The 25,231-nt window shown below is 41.1% G+C and overlaps 1 long non-coding RNA gene across 1 annotated transcript in view; it reads left to right on the top strand.

Moving 5' to 3' along the window:
* Window positions 1-1,322: 1,322 nt before the first annotated feature.
* The window catches only part of LOC125965205 (uncharacterized), a 29,397-nt gene continuing 5,488 nt past the window's right edge, over window positions 1,323-25,231 (top strand). The window contains exons 1-2 of the long non-coding RNA XR_007478842.1: window positions 1,323-1,680; window positions 10,997-11,051. This is a non-coding gene — a long non-coding RNA (uncharacterized LOC125965205). The remainder of the gene's footprint in view (window positions 1,681-10,996; window positions 11,052-25,231) is intronic.

The raw sequence follows: 25,231 nt of genomic DNA, 5'->3' as shown, positions 1-25,231 counted from the left end.
AAAACGGAGATTCAGAGAGGTTCATTAACTGGGGTAAAGCTACGCTGGATGGCATCGCAAGATTCAAGGCCAAGTCAATGCGACTGAATCCCAGCTCAGTGCTCTTTCCCATGTTGCAAGCTGCCCCCCAGCCTGGGGGCCCCTGAGACCTCCTGTCTTTCCCTGACCTTCCTCCACCCCACTCTTGTAACATGCATCACTTCTTTGTGTTATGGCTCCTCGTAGCTTTGTCTACTCTCCTTGACTCTTTGAAGCCAAGAGGGGTGCCTGATTCTGTCTTTTTCCTCTCACTTCCCCCCCACACTGCCAAGCATGTAGTAGGCACTTAGGATGCGTGTTCAATGGATGGAGAGTTAAATAAATGAATTCATAAATAAATGAACATATAAATTAATGGACAGCATATTTCTGAATAAATGAATTTGGAAATGATTGAATGAATACATGAATGGATGGGTGTAGGATTAAGCACACGTAAGAAACAGTGAATGCTGTACATACCCAAAAATGCATGCATGCACCTTGATGGAGTGCATTAATTAATCCATTAATGAATGGATTAATAGGCGAATGAATAAGTATGTCAATGAATGTGTGAATTAATGATTCAATAATGCATTCACGAATGAATGAATATTAAATAGACGACTGAACATATAAGAGTGAAGGAAGACAGGAATACATAAATGAATTTATGCAAGGAGGAGTGAATGAATGAATACATGAATGAACTGTTGAATGCATGCATGCAGAAATGAATGAATGAGAGAATAAGCCAACAAATGGGTGAATGAACGCCTTCCCTCTTTCCCCCAGGACCACCCCACCCCCTTGAGTGTGCTGGTGATCAGAAAACCTACGATTCAGAGGGTCAGTTGAGATTCCAGGAGGCAGCGTTCAAGGCTAAAGGTCTGAGGGTGGGATTAAGGGTTAGGGCCCAACTGTGCATAGACTATCCCTTTGCTGGGAGTCACTTGTAGCAGCTGCCACATCTCCTAAGAACTGGACACCAAGGTGGTCATCAGGAGCCCACTGGCTCCAGCCAGTGGGAACAGTAGGTAACTGCTCCACAGGGCATCACAGCACAGCCAGTCCCCTTTGGCCCAGGGTTCCCTTTGCGCTACTCCCCACACTCCATCCCAGCACCCCACTCCACCCCCAGCCCAGAGTACAAGCCAGCAACCATAGAAAAGGAAATTAGTTCTCAGCATGGAAGAACAGCCTCCTTTAACGAAGAGGCTGCTGCAATAGCTTTGCAACAAGCAGCAACTCACATGTTCGATTACAACAGGTTGAGCCATTCCACACTCCCCAGTGCCAGGGCTCAGGGAAAGAGGGAGGGGAAAAAACACACCTGAACACCGAGTACTTCCTGACGCAGGCAGCCCTGAGGTCCTGACTCCATCAGGATCTGAAAGAGCTGCCTCATCTCTCTCCAAAGAGCCCAGTGTCTTAACTCCCTTGCCTGCCCATCGCTGAGCGATGCTTTTGCTTCTTTTTTTTTTCCACTTCAGAATCAGAGCTACAGTGGGTTCTGAGTGACTGACATCTTCTCATCTCTTGGCCCTGGGAGTCAATTCATTCAGGATTGTGGCAAACCGGTATTTCAGGTCCCCTTGGCAGCCCCCGGTCTCCTGAGGATTGTGCTTCTGAAGGACCTCGTGGAAACAAGACTTCTGGGTGAGAATCAACACGTTCCTCTTTGTTCCTTTGCTGCCACATTCAGCCTGGGTTGCTGTTTCAAAGAGAGGTGAGGTTGGTTGGGAGGAAAGGCTGTCCTGGAAGTTAGGAATGGCACGGAAAGAGGAGCACCAAGTTCTGGTGCTCGGGGAAGAGGCCACCACAAAGATTCCTAGGAACACGACTTCCCACTGCAATTCTCACTCTGTCATTGCTTGTCTTATGATGCAACCTTAGAGTAATACCTGCAACTGGAGGTCAGGGTGCCCGTTTAGCCTCAGACGTTTGTTAGTTATTGAATTAGTCATCTCAATTGTGCACAGGCACTGGAAGAAATGTCCTTGATCATAGCCTCACAGCCAGACCTGAGATGGTGTGGGGAGGTGCCCGGCATACCTATGCATCTCAAGAGTTGTGGGGTCAGCGCTGTACTGTTTTGTGTGACACCCTTCATCTCCACCCCGGGTTTCCTTTATCTGTGAAGGATTGCTTGAAAATTATGTATTTTCCCATAAAGGGCTTTGAACAGAGTCAGAGAGATCTATATAGCTCCCCCCACTTTGGCTTGGGAGGAGGGCTGGCAGAAGGTGGAGGCGGCTGGAGAAAGACCTTGGCCTTGGTGACAAACTCCAGACAACAGCCACTGATGATAGTGATGTGCAAGTTACTGATTTTTATTGGACACTTTGGGGAATAGAGTTGTTTGTCAGGAAATGAAAGAATGTTTGTGCTTATAAACTTATATGGAAAATCAATGCAGTGTTAAGTATATTTTTCAGTTATTTAGAGTCAAGGACTGTTCTCCAGCCAATTCTCGCAAGCTCTGAGAGAGGCAGAGATGTCTGTAAGCACAGGCAAGGGGGCTGAGCAGAAAGGTCAAGCTGCTGTTTATTGCTACTCTTCTTCACCTGGAGAAGCACCCGAGGGGCCATGAAATGATGCAGGCCGTGCAGAGTCCCAGATGCGGTGGTTGGACTTCAGTTATTAGCAGCGATGCTCAGGACCGCACTACACAGAGAGCTCTGAAGTCTAGACCTATCTCTAGTTGTCCTGTTCGTGGGCTCCAACCTAGGGGATCTGAGCACTGAGTCCCTGTCACAGATGGGGTGGGCCCCCTGGGGGAGTTGGGAGGCCATAAAGCATGTTTCAGGTGAGGAGACAAGAGCTGTCTAAAATGTGAGCGAATAGGAACTTCACCTTGTCTTCGTGGCTCAAGAGTTGTGAACCATCAGTAGAAGCAGGTGCTTGGTGATCCTAAGTGGCATCTGGGGGTCTGTATACCTCTGGGCCTTGGACAAGGGGATGAAGCGGGGCATGGGAACAGCCAGGGCACCTGCCCCTTTGCCACGCATTTCTCATCGCACTATTGCCCAAGGTCTTTGACATGAAGGACTGAATAAGAGTCAGAAATCAAGGCAATTAGGTAGAACTTTCAAACGATCAAAGATTGATAGCCAAGAAGCTACCAGCAAAACTCCTACTTGTGACTATAAATCCTGTATCAGATGATAATGAAATTATTTTTAAGAGGCTGAATTGGGAGCCAGACAGCCTGCTCTGCCACTCACTCCTCTGCTGGGTGACCCAGGGCAAATGACTGATCTCTCTGGGTTCCTGTTCCTTTGTCTGTATTCTTTGTTATAAGGAGCCCCTTAAGATGTCTTCCTGCTCTAAATCCTGGGATTCTATGATGAGAAGGTCTTATTGATTAGTAGAAATGATAATGCAGTGAATGCAGATGGGGCCTGGACTGCTAGGGGTACGGATTTTGGTTCTGTCACTTATTAGCTGTGTGTCTTTAGGCAGGTCAGTGAACTTTCCTATGCTTCAGTTTCCTCCTTTGAAAAATGGTTTGCTAGTTCGTTTCCCCCAACCCCCCAGACTGGAATTGCAGTGAGGATGAAAGGTAGTAATGCCTGCCAAACATCGAAGCAATGCCTGTCACATTGGATACATGTCAGCTCTTGACGTTACAGAAATGGATAAAGAAAACAACACATTTTAACAAAGTGTCCTATTGCTGAAACACTTACGGGGATGGTTGTAAAAATAAATAATAATCTCAGCTAATTATTATCAGAGACCAAAATGATCCCTTTGTAACTTCATGATCTATACAACTGAATGACTGCATTATGACATCCACTGCCAAAAACGAAAAACCAAAAACCAAAAAACATTGTATCCAAATTCCATCTTTTCCGCTGTGCATCGGTTTTACCATCTGTGAAATGGGGGTAACAGCCAAGGGCTGTTGGAGAATTAAATGTTAAAATATCTATGAAAGAGCTCTTACACAGTGCTTGAGGCACTTGATAAATGGTACCAGTTATTATGTTAGTATTTATTATTCAAATCCATAATTTAAAAATAAAGATCAAAGAACAAAAATACTCTATATGTTTTTTAACATAATTTTCCTGTTACTTGGGTCCTGTTTTCTTCACGTGAAAGCTTCTCAGTTCCTCTCTTCTTTCGTTGACTTCTTCACTTGTTGTTTTCTAAAGTGATGAGTGGAGATAACGGAAAATATTATCTGGATTTTATTCAAGTATTAGGCATTTCTCAAGGCTTTAACTGTGCTGCAAACATCACCCCCAAATGCTTATTTCAGGAACGGACTCTCCTTGCCAGAGAGCAGTGAAATTTAAGGGTGAACCGTCTTTGGCTGACATGACTCTACAGGTTATGATTGTATGTATGGCAGTTACAGACCCAAGCACGTCTGACAAAGTATTTGATGATTCAAACAAGAACCACAAATCCCTTGAAAATAAAGACCATGATTGGCCCGTTCTTATTTTTATTGGCATAGAAATGGATACAATATAATGCCTTCAGAACCTCAAACTACTATTTAGACTCCAGGCCTCATTTCAGGCCTGAGGATATGAATTCATGAACATTCTGAAACTGAAACCCTCATTTCCAAAAGGAGACTGAAAAAATTCCAAAGTCTTGTAAAATATACCGATCCAAGTTAGGAAATGAAAATACCACTATTACGTGTTTTCAAATTTACTTGCAATAGTGTTTGCTTGTCAATTTTGTCCTGCAAACCTCTAGTATGGGCTTCTTCTTCCATCATGGGCATGGATACAGTATCTCTCTCTCTCTCTTTCTCTTTCGCTCGCTCGCTCGCTCGCTCTCTCGCTCTCGCTCTCTCTCTCTCTCCCATGCACACACTCAGTGAATTACAATTTCCTTTAAACTTCTGATGAGCTTTCCTCCCATGCAAAAGAGAAAGGGGCAACTGGTTACAAGTTATTTTCTTAAAAACAAAATATACTGTGATCTCAACTATGAGGTGGGAAAAGCAAGAGTAGAAACAAATCAATAAGAATAAAAATACCATTCTTAAGGGCAGAAATACAACAAAATTTGAATGGTGGTCATCTTTGCATGGTAGAAATATAATTTTCTTTCTTTGCTCCACTTTTCTGTATTTTCTAATTTTCCATGATGTATGTATATTACTTTTAAGTAAAAATTTTTAATATTTTAAAAGGAATTTTACATTAAGTAATGGTGCTTTTTCAGTATAACATGTTTCTACCCATCACATTAAATAGTAACTAATAATATTTCACCTTTGTGGTAGCAATTATCTCATTGGCATTGTACCCTACTTTTTTTTTTTTTTCGGTATGTGGGCCTCTCACTGTTGTGGCCTCTCCCGTTGCGGAGCACAGGCTCCGGACGCGCAGGCTCAGCGTCCATGGCTCACGGGCCGAGCCGCTCCGCGGCATGTGGGATCTTCCCGGACTGGGGCACGAACCCCTGTCCCCTGAATCGGCAGGCGGACTCCCAACCACTGCGCCACCAGGGAAGCTCTGTACCCTACTTTTAAGAAGGTATCAGAATGTATTTTGCACATTACCACTTCCGTGGTGTGATGACCATAAACAGGCGTGCTCTGGCTGGCTTGTCCTGACTTTAGCTCTGGGTTAAAGCTTAGTTGCAGGAGGCTCATACCCCTGCCTATTGCCCCAGAGTCTGACTCAGCAGCTGCTCTGTGATGGGCTCTGTGGGTGGAGCTCTTGGGGACCAGGGTCTGTGTTTAGACTTTCCTGGTGGGGCCTCCAGTACAGGCTGCCTACGAGTTTTCCTTTCTGATTTGTTAATAACATCTTTTGGAGGATTTTTTTTTTCCTGATTATAAAAGCAATACATGTTCCTTATAGAAAATGTTAGTTAAACGTAAAGAAGAGAATAAGATACCCACAATACTATATTTCCTCCACGCAGAAATGATGACTGTTGCACACTTAAGACTTTCCTTCCTCCTTGGGTGCATTTGTGTGTAGGGGACATTTTAAGCCATGAGATTACATTGTGTATATGTGTGTGTATGTGCATCTGTATGATATGCATGTCAAGAGCCTTTTCTAATGTCATTACAGCTGTTTGTTTATAACAGTTTTTATGCCTGCATAGTAATGCAGGTACCATAATTTATTTAACCAGCCCTCTTTCATGGGCATTTAGATCCCCTTCTTTCCCAATTTTGGTTAATGTAAGCAGTGCTGTCATAAACAGTCATAATTCCTATTCTCATCTTTGGCATTATTTCCTTCAGATAGATTGCTAGAATTGAAATTGACGGGTCAAAGAACACTGACATTTTAAAAACGTTTTATAGTCAAAGAAATGCGAAGTAAAACAATAATGTTTACACAGTTTGTGTATCAAACTGAAAAAAAGTAGAAGCATTTCCCACATGCTTACAAACATTGGGAATTATTTTTCTTCTTCACCTTTGACATATTGATACACAAAAACTAGTCCTTTAATATTGTTTTAATTTACATTTCTTTGATTATTATTGAGACAAAATTCTTTTTCATGTTTATTAGCCTTTTGTTTTTACTTTTCTATGAATTATCCTTTCATGACCCTTGTCCATTTTTCTACTGATTTTTTTCCTCATCAACTCATAAAAGATCCATCTCTATTAAGGATATTAAACCTTTGTCACTCTATTAAAAATATTTCCTCAGTGTTATTTGCCTTTTATTTTTTAATGAATGTTTCTGACATGCAGCCATTTAAGTCTTATGTAGTCAATCTACTGATATCTCTCATTGTGACGTCTTCCCTTTATTATCCTTAGAAGTGCTTTCTCTTTCAGAGATGAGATACTCACTTTAGCATTTTTGAGTTTGTTTTTAATATAAAAATCAAGCGTGAGCTGTGGCAAAGGATGAGTCCCATGAATTTTATCAGTTAGCTAGGACTTCAAGAGTCTCTTTCTACCTCTTGCATCATTAGAACAAATTGAGCATTTGCTTTTGAGACTTGCCCAGTGGTTCTGGGGATGCAGGCACAGGGCGGAACAGCAAGTGGGGATCTGAGGAAAAACCAGAGAACGGGAATTTTGAATAAGTAGGCATGGATGTTCCTACAGTCGTGTACCAAGTGTGATTTTTAAATGTTAGTTGCTGGGAAGCCGTTTGGCAGCAGGGCCTCCGTAAATGCTGGTCCTAAAACGTGAGTCTGAGAGAATCTTGCTGTGTGTCTACAAGAGAAGTATGCTGTTCGGTCAAGGTACCGCCACTGGAGGAATGTGGCTGTGGTCTCAGGTGGCAGGTATGAAACTAAATGATTCTGAATGAGATCTTTGCTCTGGGTCACATCTGACCAGCTCGATTTTCCCGTGTCATTTGAAGGCAATGGTTGCTAGCTGGGAGCTCTGAAGCCAGTGGACTCTGCATAGAGGAGGAAGTCGGGGGCCCCTGAGTCCAGTTAGGTGGTGGTGGAAAGAACGTGGGCTTTGGGCTCCAAAGATCACCATCTGACTCTGCTCTGCCAGTTCCCAGCAGTGTGGCCCTGAACTTTACTTTCTATAAACTGGGGATAATGAGAGTTTAATAATAATATTAATTATTAATGTAGTCAGCAGGCATGGTTATTGTGAATAATACAAAACTTTGTACATGCTGAACACCCATCACTTGGGTGCTTTGGAAATGAATTGATTTGCAGTATTTGTCTTTTGGCCCCCACATTATAAAGCAGAGGAGTGTGCATGTGCCCGTCTACCCAACAGGCTTCTCAAGGGTCCCTGTAGGGACCTAATTTCTACAAACTAAAATCAGGAGACATGGCCTGAAAAAGAATTTGTATGAATTTATATGTATGAAAAATCTGACAGTGGTACAAAGGTAGAATCACATCCTGTCATACATTTAATGATTTGCCTTTATTGAGAAAAGTAAAATTGCAGGAAGTGAGAAGTATCCTAGAAGATCAGGCATACCCTGATTCACAGTATTCAGTGCCCTTTACATTGGAAACTCTTCAGATCTTTCTAGAAGGTGGCCCTGTTTTTAATTGATCTGCATTCTTATCTGAGTATAGCTTGCACAGGTGAAAATAGTGATACAATATGTTATCATAAAAAGTTATTTTACATGACAGGCATTAATTATTAATATTTCTTTAATGTTTACAAATCCTGTGGCCATTAGGAATTAGTAATTAAATAAGAATATAAAAATAACGAAAGCAAAACTGCTGCTCTTTATTGAGTAGCTACTAGGGAGGCACTGTACTAGTGCCCAAGGTGGAAAAAGGGGTTTGGGATACTTGCAGGGAGGAAGGACAGTCCTGTCAGTTCCATCAACTTTGCCATTAAGGAGTTAAGTCATATTAGGGAATAAGATACACATGTGAACATTTCAAGGGTGATGTCAGATTTAAGAAAACGTTCAATCCCCGCCTCCTTCTGAGTCATTTAAGAAATAGTGTTATTATCCTTAAGTATTTATGAATTTGACTTATATGACATACTTGAAAGGCAGTACATAAAATGTAAAAATCAAAATGAAAGACCTTTAGCGTCACTACCTAGAGGTATAGAGTCTTGAAGGTGCAGGGCCCACAGGGCATCAGAGAAGCAGAAACATTATGGATGGCACGCAGGGCAGCCCCCTTGCTCTATAAATGTGGGGCCGGGCTTCCCAGGGGTCTATGACCTCCTCGGGGCCCACAGCCAATTCAGATCAAACCTCTCTGTCCCTTGACTCCTGGTCCAGTGCTCTTTCCTCCAGACCCTGGGAAGAGCTCCCTATGTACCCCCACGCCTCCAGAGAGGAGATGAAAAATCTGCTGAAGAGCCTGACAGAACTGAATTCAAATCACTCCCTGGCTGTGTAACCTAAGAGAAGTTACCTAGTCTCTCTGATCCTTGGTTTTCTCACCTGTAGAACAGGGATGTTTACAGATGATCCTCTCCCAGGGATGCTATGGGGACCACATGAGAGGATGTCTGTCTGTTGGGACTCTTTGAGAACTAGGTGGAGGGCCACAAATTTAGTTACTCTTAGGGGACTGTGAAAATGACAAAGCAGGAGAAAAAGAGAATATCCCACAAGTTCTTCTAAGTCATGCAGATGACTCCTCTGGTTTCTTTTTATATATGTTTCTAAATAGCAAATTAGGTAGGGAAGGACCTATACGGTGGAGAGGTCTTTAGCTGATGCATTAGACCAATGCCATAAAAATTTTCAACCCAAATAAAGGGGAAAAAAAGCATTGCTTGAAGGAGAAAAATGGATATTTCTTAAAACATTAAAAATATGTGTCATCTTGTCATGCCCTTTGCAGCTTTGTAAGCCTTTTGTTAGTTTGAGAATAGAATAATGTATTATGTAGAGGTTTATTCATAAAATCATCATGTTGGGCATTCTAAGTTTAAAGGTACCATCTCTTCAGACAATACTTACACATGTAGTAATTTAATTTGCTTAAGCAAAATACTGTAGTGTGGTCACGCATGCAGCTGCTGAACTTGCAGGGAGCTCTGAGCTCCCTGTTTGCACCCTGTTTAGAAGCAGCCGGCAGAAACCTGAGCCTCTCAGAGAACATCAGCATTAGCACAAGAAACAAAAAGCCAGGATTTCCTGGATTTCGTGCCCTTACACGTTGTAAGCAGATTCAGAAAGCGCTTATTTTCACAAATGGTGAATTGTGGGTAAAGTGGAGAGAAAAACTCTTTTCTGGAGACAACTTTTGCCACCTGGAACGTGGTCCCACCAGCCTCACTCAAAAATACGCATTTCTTCTGACACATAGCTGCAAATCACACCTCTGCCATTCCACCCCACCCTCCTCAGAAAATCTAGCGGTGTAGAAATGCTTCCATATGCTAGAAGCTGGTGTCTCCATTTTTGCTGAGGGGGAATGAGGAGAAATATAGTGGACTAGCCAGCTTGCATACACGAGTAAACAGTTTGCTGTAGCACACACAGATTGAGTAATGGCAGCCCTCAGAGTTAGCCATAAATAACTTTGCAAGCCTGAGGGCCTTGGTTCCCCGATTACCGAGAATTTGCCACAAAATGGCCTGTTAGCAGGAATTTAATTGACATGGGTTATGGAAATAATCTAAAACAGTGAAAATATGGCTTCAGAATTCTGAATTTAGAAATATTTGAACTGGGAGTTGACCTATGGTGGACAGACCTTGGCATCAGAAGCCTTGGGGTCTAGTCTCGGCTCTGCCACTAACCAACTAGACAGGCTGCCATACCGCTCTGGGTCAATTTCATCAATGAAATATGAAGATACTAATAATAAAAATACCAATATTACAGCATTGTTGTATGACAATTGGAATCAAGCAAGCAAAAGTGCTGTGTCCATTGCCCACATGAAACAGACATCTGTGTTGCTATTGCTGGTACAGAAATGAGGAGGCCACAGGTACAGTGCAAAGAGCTCTGGCTATAGAGCCAGACTCTCTGACTGTAGCTCTTGATTCCACCCTTTGCTTAAACTCAAGGTTTCCTGCCTCCTGCTTCAATGTTTTCATCTGTACAATGGAGTTATCAACAATGCACATTTCACATCATTGAGTTAATATGTATGGAAGGTGATGTCTATACAAACTACTTCAAAGGGACCATGTCTGCATTTGCTCTCCATGGCATCCTTAGAGCTAAGCACACTGGTTGGAACAATGCAAACACAAATAAGTATTTGTGGAATGAAATGAAAATATGGTTCTCATGCTTCGTGTTGTCTCAGAGCACAGGGCAGGGCCAGGTAATATGTTTTTTCCAACCATAAATGTCTTTTCAATTCCAGGGTTAGGCAAGTCACAACTTGTTTTGTTTTATCTCTAAAGGAACATGTAGCTTTTGCTGCCATTTCTGTTCCACTGTCAGATTTGGACATGTCATCAGAAAGGGGAGGGAACACCATTCCATGCCAGTCTCAGGATCTGCCCAGAGACATAGGGCTACTATGTAGCAGAGCCAGAAGTGGAACTCAGGTCAGGCTAACCCAAAGATCTCCACTTTTCTTTCTACAGGAGTATATTTAACAACCTGAAGATCAACTATTATCCAGAGGAAGCCCACTTGTAGGTAGGTGCTGGAAACTTCCACCTGCATTTATGACGGTTGTCTGCCTGGATGTGGGAATGGACACTGTTTTGGGATTTCAACACTCCACTGCTTACACTAGATGCATAGGAATTATAATAACATGTTGTTCTGCCTGGTTGTAGGTAAAAAGCTCTCTGTGACCCACTCTTGGGAAATTATTTCAGGGGAAAGTCAAATATTGTCTTCAACATCTGAATCATTCTTCTACAATAATTCCCTCATCAAAACTTTTTATCGGTAGGAAAAAATTATCAGGAAAGAGTCACAGATTCATGGAGACGTTAGAAAAACAGAATGGATGGAAAGATTTCCCCTTCAACTCACACAACCGCATGTCCCTGTTCTTTTGAGATCTGTAAGAGTAGGCGTAACCTATCAGACATATCTGCTCTCAGTGTGATACTTGCAAATATGTCTGAGAAGGAAATCATGAAATCACTAAACCTTCTGGAGCCCTATTCCCCAGTCCTTGGCAAATGGATCCCATCTTTTCCCCCTTACCCTCAGCCTTAGACATCTTTGCTGATTTGACTAGCAAATCAAAACAGTTCTTTTCTTTAGACAGTTGTGTCAGTTTCCCTAAGAAAGCCTGACAGCTTGGGAGGCTTCTGCATTGGCCATCGGCATGGTTTCCTTCTGCAGGAGAAAAAAAGAAATTTCATTTTTCACCACACGTGGATTTGCATTTTAAAATGTGCTGCATGCAACTGTAACATCATTTCATTTCACCTAATTAAGGGCTATCATGGGTAAAGTACAGCATTGTACTTAGAATTCTGCACACAGAAAAATTGCTCCAGGTATATGTACAGAATGTTACTGATACAGATAGTAATGGGAGCTTTGACGATAACTGTGATTTTAAAGCCTTTTTAAGAATACCATGGGCATGTCTAAAAAAAAGCAGTGTGAAATGAGAATTTTTAAATTATATTTTATGAATATAAAATAAAGCTGAGCATTAACCCTTGTCCATAGTAGATGTAATATTAGCTTAATCCTCATCCTACTGTTCAACCTTGAGTAGATTTATTCATTAGTCTCAAGATATATTTATTAAGCCTGTACTGGGCATTAGGCATTACGGTAATCAACAAGACAGGGACCTGCCCTCTTGAAGTTTCCAGAATTGCAGAAAAGACTAATACTGAACAAGGCACCGCTAGTAATGCTGAGTGTTGCTTTGAAAAAAAAGAGTCAAGCAAAGCAGGTTTGAATGTTCTCTTTTTGGGATCTGTTACAAATATCATTCTCTAGGCATGTGTTTCTTCTTTGCCTAGAATGTCCTGCCCACCTTCCCTGAGAAGGGAATCTTCCAGGCAATTGTCATGTTATCTCATGTGTTCCCTGGCCTCTGAAGGCAGAATTCGGGGCTTTTTGGTACTGTGTTCCCAGAACATGGTCCAAGTGCTTTTATCAAGAGGCTGTTTAGTACTAGTCTTTCAAGGGCTCTGGCACTGAAGTCAGGGTCCTTGGGTTTGAATCACAGCTCTACCACTTATTAGCTACATGACCTTAAAGAATTAAGAATTATGTAGCCTCTGGCCTCACTTTCTCCATCTGTAAAATGGACACTTAAAATTGTATATAACCCTTCAGATCGTTGAGAGGATTAAATGAATTGCTCCTGTAGAAAGCACTTAAAACAATGCCTGGCCCATAGTAAGTGCTTATTAAGTGTTGGCTCATGCTACCACAGCACTAATGAATACTTTATATGTGTTTAACCTATCGGTCTTCCTCCCTAGACCATAAATTCTTTGATATCAGGGCACTTGATTTATTCATCTCTCCATTGCTTGCACTTAGCACAGGGTTTGACACCCAGTAGGGACATAAGCAGTGCCTGCTAAATGAATGGAAGAGTGATGAGTCCCCACAAACAGGATGCGCATGGCCCGGGTCAAAGGAATTGAGGTCAAGGTCATGCTAGGAGCTTGGCTTATGCCACCCTATATGATTTTGTTCCATTTCTTGGTGAAGGACCAGTAAGGAAGCAAAAGTCAGTGGATCTTTTGGACAATCTCTTGATGCACTCCTTGGCCCTTTTGTTTCAATGCATGCTCTCCTCCGGTTCCTTGGACACCGTGGAAAATAACTGGCATTTCTTCAGATTCAGCTCTCACATTCTTTACATGAGAAAACAATATCATGTCTGTTTTTAATTATGCCAAGCCACATGTGTGAGAGTCATACAACACAGTGCAATTTTATTTTGTCAAGTGCCTTTCATCACAAGCTGCATCCCTGGCATTCAGGTTCAATAATAACTAATACAGCACAAGGTGTTTGGGGTGGTAGGGAGGAGGGGAGTTAAAGGACCAAAACAAAGGAGGAAGGCTATGAGAACAGGGGGCCTCTAGTCAGATTTTAAAGGGCCTGCAACTCTTCCTCCAGAGGTGATTGTTTCAGGCAGAATAACTGGAATGGGGACGTGGTTTAGCAAATGGCTTAAACAATGGCTTTGATTTCATGGTGATGACACAGTTGCACTGTATTTGTCGTGCTGCTCCGGAGCTCTTTATACACCATGCAGGGCTTTCTATTTAGCAAGACGTGTCTCAGCAGGCAGAACGCTGTCCCCCTCTGTATTGTCAGAAGAGAATCAGAGCAGCTACAGGGACTTCTGATGGGCACTGCAGAATCCACCCAGGTCCCAGAGTCAGGGAACGAGAGGCCTGAAATTGCAATATCGAGAACTGCATTTCTTGATACTCAGTTGGCCAGGCGTTATTGTAAGCACTTCACATACTTTATTTCAGGGGATGGCAACACGGGCCACAGACCCAATCCACCCAGGGCCTGTTTTTATACAGCCTGAGAGCTAAGCATGTTCACATTTTCAAAAGATTGTTAAAAAAAGAAGAAGAAGTACAAGACAATATGCAACGGATACCTTATGTGGTCTACAAAGCTTAAAATATTTACTCTCTGGTCCTTTACAGAAAAGTGTGCTGATCTCTGCTTTATCTCATTAATATAGTCAATGAAAGAATGTGAGCATTTATTGTCCCCATCCTGTAATTTGGACACTGCGTCTTAAAAAGGATAAGTACTCACCTGATATTACCCAGCTATTCAGTGTAACTACTGCCCAGGGATCACAAATGCAGCCATCTACAGGGCTCGGGCAGATAATATGAGTGAGTACTATGGGCCCAGGAGGGGCTGTGACAATACAGAGGCGGCATGGCCCTTTCAAAGGACAGCTGCAACGCAGTGCAGGCCACTGGTGACTCTCCAAGAACAGTGATCCGTGTTGCTGATTTTCTGATCTTTCAAGGAAAGCCAGGAAACCAGATTTTTATGTAAATCTCCTAATTTTCAAAGGCTGGCAACCCAACTCAAAGTTTATTTAATGTTACATGGGTCACGCAAAACATGCTTGTGGGCTGAATGCTGCCCAAGAGACTACAGTTTGAAACCACTGTATATTATTGATATTATGAGTTCATTTGGTCCAAACCCTTCACTTCTTATGAGAAAACGGAGAATTAGAAAGGAGGGTGAATTGACTAACATCACAGAGCTAAGAAGTGGCGAAAGCAAGTCATTTGATTTTATATTCTGAGCTCTCTTTCCTGAGCACTGCTCTGATTTCTAATTGGTCGAACAGATAGTTCATGAGTAGGAATAATTTCTTATAGACTAATCTAGACCACTAAGTGCTAAAAGGAGATAACAGAAGTTCGGACAGAACTGAAAGGTACAGCTTGAAGATCATCTGGAGCCTCTGCCTCATAATTTTATAGTTTTGGAAGACCAGAGAGGGTTCCTGAAAAGCCCAGGGTCACACAGCTAAGTACAGAGGTGCATCTCTGACCTCAGATCCCAGAATTATTCCAGTGCTTTTCCTTGAGCCTCTGATACACTTGAAATTTTGAGATGCATCTCCAAAATCTCCTTTATTATGCCTTGCATGACACACGAGCGTGGTTCTAGCTGAACCTGAGATTCATGCGTAGCTAGGTATGTCTAGCAAATTAAATGGATCATCATTCCTTCCACCCAGGTTGGAAGCTGGCCTGAGTTGACTTGCTTTCAGGGTGGTGAATTCTAGGAGAGCTGGGAGTAGAGGCTAATGAGGGGGGAGGGGGTACAGGAGGACAGAAGTTCTATTTCCCCACGTCAGTAAGCCTATAGGTGGCAGCTGACAGAGTTGTTTTCATAAGGAACCTGTGAGATTCAGTGCTACTGCCCGGGGTCCACGTGACCTTGTGTGGGAGACGAGCTTCTCCCTATTTCTGCAAGAAACATGGCACAACTCTGCTGAGGGCTCGTAGGAAGGCACTCAGTGCCTTTCTACACCTTGAGGGTCCTGTGTTTCAGAACACCTAGAACTAGAACTCCAGGTGGAACGCTCAGAGAAGGCACTAGAAGCGGTGGTAATAGTGAAAGGCTACCCTTGGACTTCAAAGGTGGTGGGAAGAAGTGAGTGTCTTGCAGCCACAGCAGTAGAGAGGGCTGTGAGCACATAGGAGACATACTGGGACTCTTGGGGAATGTGTATGGTGGGGACATGAGTACCTGCCGGTTCTGCACACAGGAGAGGAAGATAGTGAAAGGGGTACCATTACTGTTCATATCGGCTCCTTTGTACCCTGAGAAATAAACTAGGTTCCATATGACACAGCTGCCAGAGAGACATCTCAGTCTGGAGCCTAGTAAAAATGCAGTCCCTGGACCAGTAGCTTCAGGGTCACCTGGGAGCTTGGTAGAAAAGCCGAATCTCAGCCCTGTGCCAAATCGACTGAACTTGAATCCGCACTGTAACCAGATCCCCAGGTGATTTGTGAGCACATTAAAGTTTGAGAAGCTCTGGCCTTGGTATTAACAGCTCTAGACAAATTGCAGGTTCTGATCTGAGATCTGTCACATCTTTGTTGTGTGCTATTGACCAAGTGTTTTAAACGTCTCCACTCCTCTACTTGCTCATTTCTAAAATGAAGATACTAATGGTACCTGTTTTTAGGGTCATTGTGATGTTTCACTGAGATAACACGTAAAGCATGGTGATCGATGCACACACATTCTCAGTAAATAGTAATTATCATCATTACTATTATTACCTTTTTTTTTTTTTTTTTTTGCGGAACGCGGGCCTCTCACTGTTGTGGCCTCTCCCGTTGCGGAGCACAGGCTCCGGATGCGCAGGCTCAGCGGCCGTGGCTCACGGGCCCAGCCGCTCCGCGGCATGTGAGATCTTACCGGACCGGGGCATGAACCCGTGCCCCCTGCATCGGCAGGCGGACTCTCAACCACTGCACCACCAGGGAAGCCCCACTGTTATTACCTTTCAAAGTCCAGAGCTTGTCACCAAAGCATTTGTAAAAGAGGATTCTCTAGCTCCCTGTGCATTACCTTCTCCCTCAGTAACCCAGTGAGCTTTCCTCCTACCCCCAGCACAGCCTACCAGCAATTTTAATCTTTAAAAAGGCGGCTGGTGTTTATTGATATCTTTCAAAGGTCTAGGAACTAAAAATACAAACCAGATAGCATCCCAGTTATCCTCACTACAACCAACAAGGCAGGCACTATTATATTATCTGCTCTTGAAAGATGAGGAAATTTGGGGTCCCAAGTTCAGGCCCCGGATACAGTGAAGAGCAGAGCCACAGTGCTTCTCCCAGAAGTAGCACAAGACCAGGAGGTGGTTGAATATCCCTTAAAGTGCTGGCCTTTGAGGTGTGGACTTCTGCTGCACATGGAGGGTTTACCATGCACACTTTCGTCCCCGCTCCCTCCCCAGCATGTACTAAACTGAGAGAGAGCCTGTCATGCAGAGGGAAGTGAGTCAGAAAGAGAAAAACAAAGACCGTATGCTAACACACATATATGGAATCTAAAAAAAAAAAAAAAAAAAATGGTCATGAAGAACCTAGGGGCAAGACGGGAGTAAAGATGCAGACCTACTAGAGAATGAACTTGAGGATACGGGGAGGGGGAAGGGTCGGCTGGGACAGAGTGAGAGTGGCATGGACATATATACACTACCAAATGTAAAACAGATAGCTAGTGGGAAGCAGCTGCATAGCACAGGGAGATCAGCTCGGTGCTTTGTGACCACCTAGAGGGGTGGGATAGGGAGGGTGGGAGGAAGGGAGACGCAGAGGGAAGAGATATGGGAACATATGTATATGTATAACTGATTCCCTATGTTATAAAGCAGAAATTAACACACCATTGTAAAGCAATTATACTCCAATAAAGATGTTAAAAAAATGAGAGGGAAATGAATAAAAGAAACAAAACCACAAATGAGAAAAGAATTGGAAAGGAGACAATAACACTTTGGATCTGTCAAGCAGATGGACAGGAAATAATTGATTTAGGCAGAACTGAGAAAGTAAAACCTAAGTGACCAGTGACGAAAGCCCAGAATCTATATATTTTCACTGCTGAGCCCCAGGAAGACTCAGAAATTAGAAGCTCAGGCACTTCTGCAAGTGAGGGGTCTGGGTAGGGTTGAAAACAGGAAGATTGGTTGAATGTCTTAAGATTCCCTCCACTGTCCTGCTCTCCTGGGTGCCTGCCCCTCCTCCAACAAGGAGAGGACTGGGTATCTGTTGAATGAGTAAGGCTGAGAAAGTCTGGACGTTTGGAAAGCAGCACAGGTGAGGGTAGATATTCTGCGCTGGAAACAGGAACAGGAGGAGTGAATGAAATCGATATAGAAATGGTGAGACTGCCTCCCGATCCTTCCCCCATTAAGCTTCTAGAAAATCTTAGCAGCCAGTTTTGTCCCTATCCCCACCTCCACCCCCAGGAAGAGACTGGAGAATTCCCTTCTTGTGAAACTGGCCCCCGAGAAAAGACTTACAGATACTGTTAGGGAATCACCAATGAAATGACCTAGACAGATCATCCTCTAGGGAAGCCCACCAGGCAACATGCATGGCTCGTATGCCCTAAAATCTCCAATTCGTTTTTAGTTGATTGGGCATAGTTAACCGTAGATCACCAGTATCTGATGAGCAAAGCCCTTACAATGAAAAATAAACACAAAAACAAAATAACCTTTTTTAAAAACCTTAAAGAGCACAGAGACAATGCAGGGAACTGTATAAAATTTCATAAAATGCGTCATTAATATCCTTGGAGAGATAAAGAAAGATATGTACGCGAAACAAGAACTGGAGGGTGTTTAAAGAGAAACACTCAACTGAAACAGGCTCCTGGGGCTTCCCTGGTGGCACAGTGGTTGAGAGTCCGCCTGCCAATGCAGGGGACGGGGGTTCGTGCCCTGGTCCGGGAGGATCCCACATGCCGCGGAGCTGCTGGCCCCGTGAGCCGTGGCCGCTGAGTCTGTGCGTCCGGAGCCTGTGCTCCGCAACGGGAGAGGCCACAACAGTGAGATAAAAAATGTCAACAGATGGGTGGGTAGACAAAGCTGAGAAAGTATCCCAGAAAGTAGAACAAAAAGATACACATATATATATAAAAAGAGAAGATTAAAAAATTAGAAAGCGTCTAGGAGGTCCAATATCTCAATAAAAGGAGATTTGGAAATAGAGAACAAGAAAATCAGCAATGAAATATTTCAAACAAATCTCTCAGTTTCCAAAGTAAAAGAATCCAGAAACAGCTCAGCACATTGGAAGAAAGAAGACCCACACCAAGTGTCATACAATTTCTGAACACTGGGGAAAAGAGAAGATCCTAAGTTTTCAGAGGGGATTGATTAAAAAAGGTCACATAAACAGAGTAAAGAGGCAAAATGGTATCAGAGGCAAAATGGGAGCAACACGGGAAGCAAGATGACAATGGAACCATTAATGTCCTTAAAATTACAAGGAATTTATTTCCAACCTAAAATTCTATATCCAACAAAATCGGGTCTCGAAAACTCTACCTCCCATACATTTGCTCTCAGTGTGAAGAGGAAACAAAGAAGGAGGAAGACATGGGATCCTGTAAATAAAAGATACAATTACAGGAGATCCAGTAAAATTTCCAGGAATATGGTGGAGGGAGATCCTAGAACAAGAGCTATAACAGCAAGCCTAGAAAGCAACCAGTCCATATTGGAATCATTCAGACAAAGGGGAATTACATTTCTATGGAAAGGAAAGGAAAGGAGAAAGTAAAAGAAAGCAAATATAAGAAAAGAAATTGACAGATGATTTGATGGATCGGAGAGAACTGAGAGAAGATTTATAATTTGGTAGAGTTTGAGGATGAAACAGTGATAGATACCTAAAACTCTAAGCACATATGAAAAAAAAAGCCAGTTATTAATTCAAGAGGGAACAAAAACTAATACAAGAATGCACATCATAGTACACCACATGGCTCAGCTGAGAATAATACTTACACAGTCATTATAATGGAAATACTAACGTTTAACCAAAACTTATGATGTAAGTACACTGAGAGGATGGGGAAAAGGGAATTGTCTGTGTAAAGAGGAAAAAGGCAGTTAAATTATCATCTTCAAGAATAGAAAGTATATTGATAATACCTAATAATTAAAAATCCAGATTCCAGTTATAAGATAAATAAGTACTAAGGAAGTAATGTACAGCATCATCATAAAAATAGTTAACACTGCTCTATGTTATATATGAAAGTATTAAAGGAGTAAACCCTAAGAGGGCTTGTCACAAGAAAAAAAAATTCTTTTTCTATTTCTTTAGTTTTGTATCCGTGTGAGATGGTGGATGTTCACTAAACTTACTGTGATAATCATTGTATTGTGTACGCAGATCAAATCACTATACTGTATACCTTAAACTTTTATAGTGCTGTATGTCCATTATATCTTAACAAAACTGGAAGAAAAAATAAAGTTAATTCAAGCCATTTTTAAAAACCTAGGAATTGCAGTAGAACAGATTACCTGGTAATATAGAAATAAAAATAAGAAGCAGCTCAAAAAAAAAATAGTGGTTGAAAGTGGTTGCCTCTGGGGAGAAGGAATATTAGGTAGAGCGGGGTGGTGAATTTCAGGGCAGGGGCTTTCTGTTTTGCATTAAAATCTTCGTAGAATATTTGACTTCTAAAATTAGGTTAATGAATCACTTTGATAAAAATAAAAATTAAATTGAAAAATAAGTATTGGCATTTCTATGGGCCTCCAAACCTTGCTCTAAAGAAAGCAAGTTCTGAGGATAACATTCCAAGCAGCAGGCAGGACACTGCAGGGTCTTCTTGCCTTACGGTAAAACGACAGCACGGTAACAACATCTAGAGACAGATGTTACGCAGGGGAGAAGCATTGACCAAGCAGTCAGAGGCCCTGAGTTCCAGCCTTGATTCCATCATATGTGATCCTTTTAAACCTCATTTTTTTTTAAATCCTATAAGACAATATGCTTATTCTGTCTGCTTAACAGTGCTGCTGTGATGATCAGTGAAAGGTAATGGATGTAAAATGATTTGTAAACTGTAAAGCACTCCACAGATGTAATAGAATATCGTTATTCTACCCACATATGATTGGCAGACAGTTTACTATATTATAATTTATACCATCTGGTTTATTTATGTTTTTTAGCAGATTTTTTCTTGTAGCAAAAATAAAATGGGTTTATTCTGGAAATTTTGTAAATACTAAAAAGCAAAAAAAGGGAAACTAAAATTACCTTTAATTTTATCATCAAGAAATAATCACTACTAACTTCCATATGTTTGAGATATACATGCGATTTATATATTACATATTTATATATAGATGATTATCTAAAATAGATATTATGGCTATTTTCCCAAATCATTAAATATTTTTCTGTAACATCATTTATTATTTGTAACGGAAGAGAGTTACAGATTGAAGACTGAAGAAGTGAAGTAAAAACTCAATTAGAAGTATTTGTATAAACTCATAGTGAATTTTCATTTTTAAAAAATTACATATTTCCGAGCTTCCCTGGTGGCGCAGTGGTTGAGAGTCCGCCTGCCGATGCAGGGAACGGGTTCGTGCCCCGGTCTGGGAAGATCCCACATGCCGCGGAGCGGCTGGGCCCGTGAGCCATGGCCGCTGAGCCTGCGCATCCGGAGCCTGTGCTCCACAACGGGAGAGGCCACAACAGTGAGAGGCCCGCGTACTGCAAAACAAAAACAAACAAAAAATTACATATTTACTAAACCTGCCAATTGAAAAAAAGCTAGAAACAATACTAACCCAGTAGCAATGAGCAACACCTAGTAGCAATAGTATGGTTTCTAAATACCATTTCCCACTAAAAAGAACCAGGGGTCCTTAAAAAAAAAGGATGATTTCAGGTCTGGCTTAGGATAGACACAAGATGAGCCTGGAGCACCTTATTATTCCAGGAAAAAAAGAGGCTATCAAGGACTTGGGAGTCAATAAGAAGATGTTCCCACCAACCAGAGATGGGGCAACTGAACATCAATATGAATAATAACTGAAATGAATAAAAATGCATCAAATATATTTAAATACGTGAGCTCATAATGACTCTTAAAAAGAAAAAAAAACTTCATTGCTTATCTCTGAAGGATGCTAGAGAACTAACTCATTCTTTGGAAACCTGGTAAATAAAAGGAAAGAAACAAACATGCATCTTGCCTTTTCAGGTAAGAAAAGAGTTCATGAGAGGAAGTTTCTCTTTATCAAAGTATTCCAGTTAAAAGTGAAAAAGGAATGCTCGAATTAGAATATGACCAGTTTACAACCTCTAATGAAATGATGAATCTAGTCGAGGAACACCAAAGACTGCTAACATCACAAAGACAGGTGGAGGTACACAGCACCATCTAGGAAGCAGTCTTGCCGAAAAGAATGAACTCAGGCTTCTAGAATTTACTACCAGTTTATAGGAAATATAAAATGTAGAAGAACATGTTAAACCAGAAGGGTGCAATCAGTAAACTCAGATTATGGGAAACTACATGATAAACAACCTGTTCTCTTTCACAAGTAATGTGCAATTGGGGAAAAATAGATGGAGGAAACCTGTAGCTCAAAAGAGACTTAAGAGATACCTCAACCAATTGCAGTGCATGGAGTTTATTTGGATCCTAATGCAAAAAAAAACTGGAAAAAAAAAGACTTATGAAACAATCAGGGCAGTTTGAACAGTGACTAGACAGTTGATGACATTAAGAAATTATTTTTTTTAATGTAATAATATACCGTGGGTTTTTTTTAAAAAAAATAGTTCATATATTTTAGAGCTATCTACTGAAATAATTATGGACAAAATGAAATGGTGCGTGGGATTTCCTTCAAAATAATGGGGGAGGGAGTAAATGGGAAGAGGTATAAGTAAAACAAGATTAAGGATTAATCTCCACAATATACAAACAGCTCATGCAGCTCAATATCAAAAAAACAAACAACCCAATTAAAAAGTGGGCAGAAGACCTAAACAGACATTTCACCAAATAAGACATACAGATGGCCAAGAGGCACATGAAAAGATGCTCAACATCACTAATTATTAGAAATGCAAATCAAAACTACAATGAGGTATCACCTCACACGGGTCAGAATGGCCATTATCAAAAAAATCTAGAAACAATAAATGCTGCAAAGGGTGTGGTGAAAGGGAACCCTCCTGCACTGTTGGTGGGAATGTAAATTAATACAACCACTATGGAGAACAGTATGGAGGTTCCTTAAAAAACTAAAAATAGAACTACTATATGACCCAGCAATCCCACTACTGGGCATATACCCTGAGAAAACCATCATTCAAAAAGAGTCATGTACCAAAATGTTCATTGCAGCTCTATTTACAATAGCCAGAACATGGAAGCAACCTAAATGTCCATTGACAGATGAATGGATAAAGAAGATGTGGCACATATGTACAATGGAATATTAGCCATAAAAAGAAACGAAACTGAGTTATTTGTAGTGAGGTGGATGGACCTAGAGTCTGTCATACAGAGTGAGGTAAATCAGAAAGAGAAAAACAAATACCGTATGCTAACGCATATATATTCAACCTAAATAAAAAAGAAGTGGTACTGATGAACCTAGTGGCAGGGCAGGAATAAAGACGTAGATATAGAGAATGGACTTGAGGACACAGGGTGGGGAGGAGGGGGAAGCTGGGGCGAAGTGAGAGTAGCATGGACATATACACACTACCAAATGTAAAATAGATAGCTAGCAGGGAAGCAGCTGCATAGCACAGGTCAGCTCGGTGCTTTGCAACGACCTAGAGGGGTGGGATAGGGAGGGTGGGAGGGAGGTTCCAGAGGGAGGGGATATGGGGATATATGTATGCATATGGCTGATTCACTTTGTTGTATAGCAGAAACTAACACAGTATTGTGAAGCAATTATATTCCAATAAAGATCTATCAAAACAAACAAAAAATAAAACAAGTTTGGCTGTTTATTAATAATAATTGAAACTAGGTGATGGGTAGAGCCTGTTCACCAAACTTTATATTTGTTTGGAATTTTCCTTAATAAGTTTCCTTAATAAGTCACAAAAATATTAATTGTGAATCCTTTCCAAGTTCATTACATATTCTTCTACACCATAATCTATAATAGCTGTGTAATAGCTCATCATACTACGATGTACCATAATACATTTAATCATTTACTAATTGTTTGACAATTAAGATGGTTTCCAATCTGTCACTATTACTACTGATAAAACTCTTACATAATTCTTTGTGTCCATCCATGATTATTTTAATTAACTCTATTAAATGTAGACATAGATTCCTGGGTTGAAAGCCCCACACAGTGGAAGGCTTTTGTTAAATATTGCTAAATTATCTTTCAGAAAGGTTGTGTCAGTATATAACCATTGGCAGTATAGGAAGAGTAACTATTTTCTGAGTATGTCATTTTTGTCTTATACGTTTCTCATTTGATACGTAAAAAGAAAAAACTCTCAGTGTTCTTGTATCTTGCATTTCTTGGAGTTATAAGTGAGTTAAATATACATCATTTGTTTAACTTTGTACTTTTTTAGTAAAGTAGCTTTTTATGTCCTTTTCCAACTTTTCTACTGAGATGTCTTTTTCTTATATGTTTGTAAAACCTCATTATATATTAAGGACAGTAGCACTTTTTCATGTATGTTTCACATATTTCCACAACGTTTTGTTGTTCTTTTGATTTTTCCCTTGGTTTTATAAGTATAAAATTTTCCAAATTTTTTATATAGTCAAATTTTTAACATTTTCCTTTATGACATTTTCCTTTTCATGACTCACTTAAAAAGATCTTTATCCATCTCCAAATCATGTAAATTCTCATCTATGTTTCCTTCTAGAACTTTCATATTTTCTCTTTTTAATATTCAGTGTGAAAAGTTTTAAAGTGATACCGAAAGGGATGGGTATCTAACTCCCCTCAACCCCCAAATGGTTTGTCAGTTACCACAGCACTGTTAATTGAAATTGAAATGTTCATCCTTTTCCAACTGATCTGAAACTTCAACATCCTTTGGATTGCTTCTTTTTAAGAGTGAACAGACTTGATAGTGAGAATATAATTTAATTCACTTATTTAACGTTTTGGGGATGGTACCTGATCTTACGTTAATTTCTTGAGATTTATTTAAATGAATGTATCATAATCACTGTGATCCTTGTGGTTAAGTTCAAAGGGTCCATCCCTATAATGAAGTAGTTTGCAACCATAAAAAAGAATGAGGAGGCAGCTATTTCCAAGACATATTGTTAAATGGAAAAAGCAGTATGCAGAACAGAACAGAACAGTGTGTGCTTATTTGGGAATTAACATTAATGCCACTCCTTTCATCCCACAGCCTAATCAGCCCTAGAAATACCAGATTACAATCTGATTTGGGAGTAGTAATAGAATTTAGTTTGTAGGACTGTCATAGGCTTAAGTGTATGGATCTGCGTAAAGAACTGGGTCAGGGCCTGGCATCACAGTCATTAGAATCACCCTACAGAGGCTTTGGTTATTTAGTGGAAGACTTTGTGGTTGCTTTTTTGTTTGCTTTGTCTGTTATATTCCTGATTACTCCTGGACCAGTGGCCACGGCCCTCTGGACCCATGTGCAGTTCTAAGGCTGCAGACATCCAAGACTAGGAAATGGATCTGATTTAGCTTCGCAGAAGACCAGCAGCTGCCACCTTATCTACCTGGTGTGCAAAAAAAAGGCAAATCCACAAGAGTGGCAAAGAAGTCTGTTAGGCAAATGATGAGAAAAGAGGACAAAAATTGTCAAGAAAGGAGGATGCATCCTCTTTGG

This window comes from Orcinus orca, chromosome 8, assembly GCF_937001465.1.
Source record: "Orcinus orca chromosome 8, mOrcOrc1.1, whole genome shotgun sequence".
NCBI classification, from domain to species: domain Eukaryota; kingdom Metazoa; phylum Chordata; class Mammalia; order Artiodactyla; family Delphinidae; genus Orcinus; species Orcinus orca.
Note: the sequence above shows the minus strand (reverse complement) of the source record. Positions and strands in the feature narration are given on the sequence as shown.